The 6,000-nt window shown below is 37.0% G+C and overlaps 2 pseudogenes; both read right to left on the bottom strand.

Annotated features, from left to right (window-relative positions):
- Positions 1-356: 356 nt before the first annotated feature.
- On the bottom strand, positions 357-1,152 carry LOC136998959 (uncharacterized; annotated as a pseudogene).
- Positions 1,065-2,218, bottom strand: LOC136998957 (uncharacterized; annotated as a pseudogene).
- Positions 2,219-6,000: the final 3,782 nt, after the last annotated feature.

Genomic DNA, 6,000 nt, shown 5'->3' with positions numbered 1-6,000 from the left:
CCCCCAATTTGATTCTCCTTGAAATATGTTGTATGTTGTAAAACATACAATTTGAGGAGACACGTATTTTTTTATAGCGGCCCTATCTCAAATTTAAGGGGTGAAACACCCCTTTGAAAAAAAATGGTTTTTTTCTTTGTGTGTAACTATCGCCAAAACCGTAAGAGATATAAAAAAATGTTTTAAATAGAAGTTGTAGGGCTTGTAATGGGCTATATAACTGTGTAGTTGGATTTTCAAAAAATGTTATTTTTTTTAATTTACCCCCACCCCTTGTTATTATTTTTTTGAATTTCAAAATTTTTGTAATGACAAAAGTTGTAGCATTTTTTACGCTGAATTCAACCATATATGATTTTATTATGTTCCGAAATCGCATCTTTCAAAAATGAGTCATCAAGTATCACATTATATGTGTCGCGCTGCATGACGCATCGTTTATACCGCACTTGTGTTGTGCAATAGTCGCAAAATAAATATAAAAATGACATACAATATGTTATCACATATTTGAGGAAGAAAAGTTTACTAAAATTGTTATTAAAGCTATATATATTAAATTTAGTCACACCCGTTATAGATGTTACAATAATGATACTCTATAAAAAAATGTTCTAAACATAATGATTTTCCGCACCAAGAACATTGTATTACAGCTATATCATTGCAATCTTCAATGTCACATGTGCTTGATGTTTGTTCAAAACTAAATTCTACTGGATTTTTAAATGTTTCTGGTCTTTCATTCGTATATCCACTTTTAAACCATGAATATTTAAATAAATTTTGATATCGAGGAGATGATAACTGATTGTGTATTAAAGATTGCAATTTTATAATATTATTTCGCTGATGTAAATTTATATCATAATTCAATAATAGAACAGTATCCGAAAATCTTCTTGCAAAGTTTTTCCAGATTCTAAACCCGTAAACATCCAACGGCTGTATTTTTCCTGTAGTTCCTTTCGGTATTACCATAGTAGTAACTTGTTTTTCCATTGGTGTTAAATCAGTAACAATTGCTGGACATTGCCCGCTCTATGAATCCATAAGAAGAACACTATCGCGGCCTACATTTGGAAAATAAGCTTCTTCCAACCATTTTTTAAAATGATCTATAAAATAGAAAGAAAAGTGTGAATAATAATTATAATTATAATAATATTTTTATATAAGATTAAAATATATTATAAGATATAAAAAGCTAAAATTTATCTCATACCTGATGTCATTTTACCGGATTTCGAAGCAGTTACAATAACATTTGATGCTCTGAATAAATTTTCTTGTACTCTAGGCCCAAAAGTACCACTATGTTCTTGTAATACGATAAACAAAGGTGACAGTAATTTTCCATCACAAGAAATTGTTGGTTGAATAGTGTACGAATGTGTAGTTGATGATACTGACTGCACCACACGTCTATTGTCTTCATTCCTTGGTCAGATAGTGATCTTCCAGAGTGGATTTCTAATTGAAATCCACTTTGATCTGTATTATATACATTTTCCAATCCAAATCGTTCAATGAGAGGTTTTACTACGGTTACAAAATTTTCGGCTTCTCTTTGTATATTATGAGAATCTTCTAACGTTTTTCTTGTAATGAATTTTGTTATTTTTCTGGACACAATTCGATGAGACTTTTTAAATCGTAATAGCCAACTAGGAGATGCTTGAAATACAGAATCTAAATCTCCTATTTCTCTTTGAGCTTCCAAGGCCCATCTTTTTATATCAACATCATGAATTATTAGTCCTGTCTGCACAGCTACATTAAATTTATCATGAGTAGCTTTGGAAATATGAGATAATTTTTCAAGACAATTTCCACCGTGCTTTAACTGTTCTTCCCATCGCCTCAATTGACGTACAGATGAAATTTTTTAAAATGTGTGTTGTACTGACTTGAAAGGACGATTTTCTTTGTCCGACTGCCGCCAATATTCAACAGCTTGCCTTTTGTAAGAAATATCAAAATTGTCGTCATCATGGCATTGCCAATTGTGAGAATTTGAATTATCTTCATTCCATGCTTCCTCATTTTCTTCAATAATTTCAAAAGTATGCAATTTATCAGGTTCTTCATAATCAAGCGATGTTTCTTCTGTCACTTCTAATCCGTTGAATTGATGAATATTCTCCAATATTAACTTCTGAATATTTTCTTTTAATTCTATTTTGGCTTTATTTACTGGCGTTTCCATAAGATACATAGTAGTTATTGATGTTAGTAAAAGTCTAGCAACGTTGAGTGGATTGATAATCATTTTAATTGATAATTCTTTTCCCGAAAATTAAATTTAAGAAAAGAAAAACAGTTGCAGATACGATTTCACCAAGTTCGTTTCACAGACTATGAACGTAGGCCTCTTGTACGCATTTATAGCTTCCATTCACACTTGTTTATTATTAACTTATGATTACATAATCTAATCTTTCGTGTAAAATTACGTCTCTCAAACGTGATGTTTTCAAATTAATAATATATTTATACTCGTTTTTCTTAATTTATGATTAAATAATATTCACATTTTATATACACATGTATAGCTAACTTGCATATAACAACGCGCTGCGCACGAAATGCAGTGATTATCTATAAGGATGTAATGTGGAAGGGATGTTTTAGCAACAATTTTAGTAAACTTTTCTTCCTCAAATATGTGATAACATATTGTATGTCATTTTTATATTTATTTTGCGACTATTGCACAACACAAGTGCGGTATAAACGATGCGTCATGCAGCGCGACACATATAATGTGATACTTGATGACTCATTTTTGAAAGATGCGATTTTGGAACATAATAAAATCATATATGGTTGAATTCAGCGTAAAAAACGCTACAACTTTTGTCATTACAAAAATTTTGAAATTCGAAAAAATAATAACAAGAAATGGGGGTAAATTAAAAAAAATAACATTTTTTGAAAATCCAACTACACAGTTATATAGCCCATTACAAGCCCTACAACTTCTATTTAAAACATTTTTTTATATCTCCTACGGTTTTGGCGATAGTTACACACAAAGAAAAAAACCGTTTTTTTTCAAAGGGGTGTTTCACCCCTTAAATTTGAGATAGGGCCGCTATAAAAAAATACGTGTCTCCTCAAATTGTATGTTTTACAACATATTTCAAGGAGAATCAAATCGGGGGGGGGGGACACTTGTGAACGTTTCCTTGTTAGTGATTATCCGTGAATCATTAGCTTCATCTGTAAGATGTTGACTTTGTCCTCGTTCGAAAAGTGCTGGCATCCTCCACCGAATCCCAAGGCGAGTGAGTAGCTCTGTAGCATCTCGATATCTTCTATCCACTATCATTAGATCTTTTTCTTGGAACCATTCTCGCATTCTCTCAACATCCCTATGAAATTCATTCTAAAGGATTGCAGCATCATTATTTCAACTGTCTGAAAAATATGGACCTTGAATATCGAATATGTAGCCATCGGGTGCGACTATCAGCACAGGTTTGAGTAAATATCGTTCTTTATGAAGTCAAAATGACTGTCGGAGAATACGAAAATTGCTACTCTTAGGAATGTAGCTATAAGTACCGTCAATGTACGCGATTACACGACAAATATGTGGTTCGGGATTATATAATTCATTAGCGAAATTAGTTACACGTCTTTGGATATAATCTCCTCTTGTGATTGCATTCAAACTGATGTTCGTCGGAACAAAACGTTGCATCAAAAATTGTCGGACAGTGGAAATGGCTAAACTCGTTGCTTGTCTGCTCGGGTACTCGAAGATAACTTTAAGAAAATCATCAGAAAGTCCTTGTCGCATTTTGCATAAGAACATTAACAAGTCTTTCTTAGAAACATATCTATAACCGCCTAAACAAGACACCCTATTGCAATAATCAAATAGTTCCAGAAACTGTTGTTTCGTCACTGGAGAAAAGGATTCGAATTCAAAATCTGTGAAACTGTTCTCATCAACGAATCTTCTTTGATCCCTTGCCACATTTCGGAGTTTTTGTAAAAACATTTGAAGTTGCAGTCCTTTGATGACGTAAGGTCTGTTAATGGATCGCAAGCCAGGTAGCAATGCCTGAAGAAAAAAACCTTGATCATCCAGATGATGTTGATATGATCTGACATCTTCAGGAATGAAAATATCTCGTAAAACAAAAACGTTTACTCTACATTCAAGTGTAATCCTGTGGACATTGGCATCAGCATTACAAATCACACAAGTACGATTCGCAGTTTGTGTCAATACATTGAGTCGCAGACAAGTATAATCACGTTCCATTTCTGTTATTTCATTGCGAATAGATTGATTACATGTGATACAAATCCTCGTAAGATTTGTCACGGCGAGAGGTAACCTCTGGAAATCATCACGTCTACGGATGGCAATCTCACGTTTGTTTGCATTTTCATCTGTATCTAATCGACTCATTTGATTCCGTACAAAATCTTTATTGCAAATGTAACAATTCAAACGATTTCTCCAAGGCATAGTTAGCTATTGAAATACGCTAGGAAGAAAATGTTTGTATTGACTAAACCAGATTATCAATGTTTTTTTCTGTTGATGATGTACATCCAAAAAATAGCCACCAAATAAAAATGCCTTTAATATTAGCTATGCAGGATAAGAGAAAACAAAAATATACATGTGCCAATCTGAAAATCGGATATATCGAATAACTATGGGATAACTCGAGGATAACAATACAGAAACACAACGTGTATGGTATCATAGATGGTATCTTTCATAGATTCCCAAATATTCGATCTGAGAATCGTAGATCCGTTTTCAGTTTTGTCTACGAAGCAGAATGATTTTCCGGCATTAACGACAGAATGATACATTTGCGAAAATGACGAACTGTAGGGTCCACATCTCTGCTGTAACGCACACACGCGCGCGTGCACACACACACACACACGCGCGCGCACGCGGAGAAGAGAGGGGGAGAGGAAAAGAGAGAAAGAGGAATGGGGGGAGGGTAGGACAGAGAGGCATTATCAGGTGATTTCCTACATGGTGGCGGTGGCAGTCGCCTATTTCCTACTTTCAACGGTCCCTAGAGCTCAACCGGCTCAATGAATCAAGTTGGGGCAATGAGAACTTTTTATCAGGATCACGTAAACTACAAATTTCCAAAGTTTTAGCCAAATCCACCGGGACCCATTTTCCATAAGGTTTGTGCGGGATCCTTTAGTTTAAGTGTTAAGGCAAGACTCCGAGCGGACGGTACTGCGCGCATTGTGCCTCAGGGTGAAGATTGCAGCGTCACTCTGAAGACCGGACGCCGAGGGACCAACAGCGGGCGTCACACGCTAGTGACCCCGCCAAAGAAAAGGTCACGTATTGCGTTCCCGTCGATCTCGCCACCTGAACTCATTGTTAATATAACATTGTTTCCAGCTGCACTGCCCAAGAACGAGATAGGGGACGCATCAGAAGACCTTGCCCCGCTGCAGAAGGTACCGAGAGTCCTGGGGATACCGCCGGAAGGACTGAAGGCCAGGCCAGCCTCGTAAGCCCTATTTGAGAGTACCAGCTTTTACCAATCGGATACCGACTGGCGGACCGATAAATTCCAGAAATCAAGAGGAAGCAGGGGCGCTCCGAGAGAACCACGGGCGGTTCTTGGACGCCCCTCTCGAAGAAATCGAGAAGATGCGCGGAAAATCGGCGCGGGACGCGAAGGATCTGCAGCCCGAAATTCTGAGAGGCACTGTTCGGTGTACCGTACAAGTGCGAGGATCAACTTGAGGACTCTCCCGACGACGCCGAAGACGCCGACCACTGTAAGCCGCTTCCCCCCCCCCCCCCCGGGTAGCCGTAGAGTTTCGTCCGGTTATGGCTGGTAGCGTGAATCCAAGTATCTTTGTATAGTGTCTCTCACACGACTAACACGTGGATTTGTTACCGTGAGCGCATTCTTGGCGCGCTCGGTTACTGCATATCCAACCGGTTCCGGATATCGCGTCGAAGTCTCTCTATCTTGCGCGGATTAA

The sequence above is a fragment of the Linepithema humile genome, chromosome 3 (genome assembly GCF_040581485.1).
Source record: "Linepithema humile isolate Giens D197 chromosome 3, Lhum_UNIL_v1.0, whole genome shotgun sequence".
NCBI lineage: Eukaryota > Metazoa > Arthropoda > Insecta > Hymenoptera > Formicidae > Linepithema > Linepithema humile.
The sequence above is the reverse complement of the archived record's forward strand: the minus strand, read 5'-3'. Positions and strand labels throughout refer to the sequence as shown.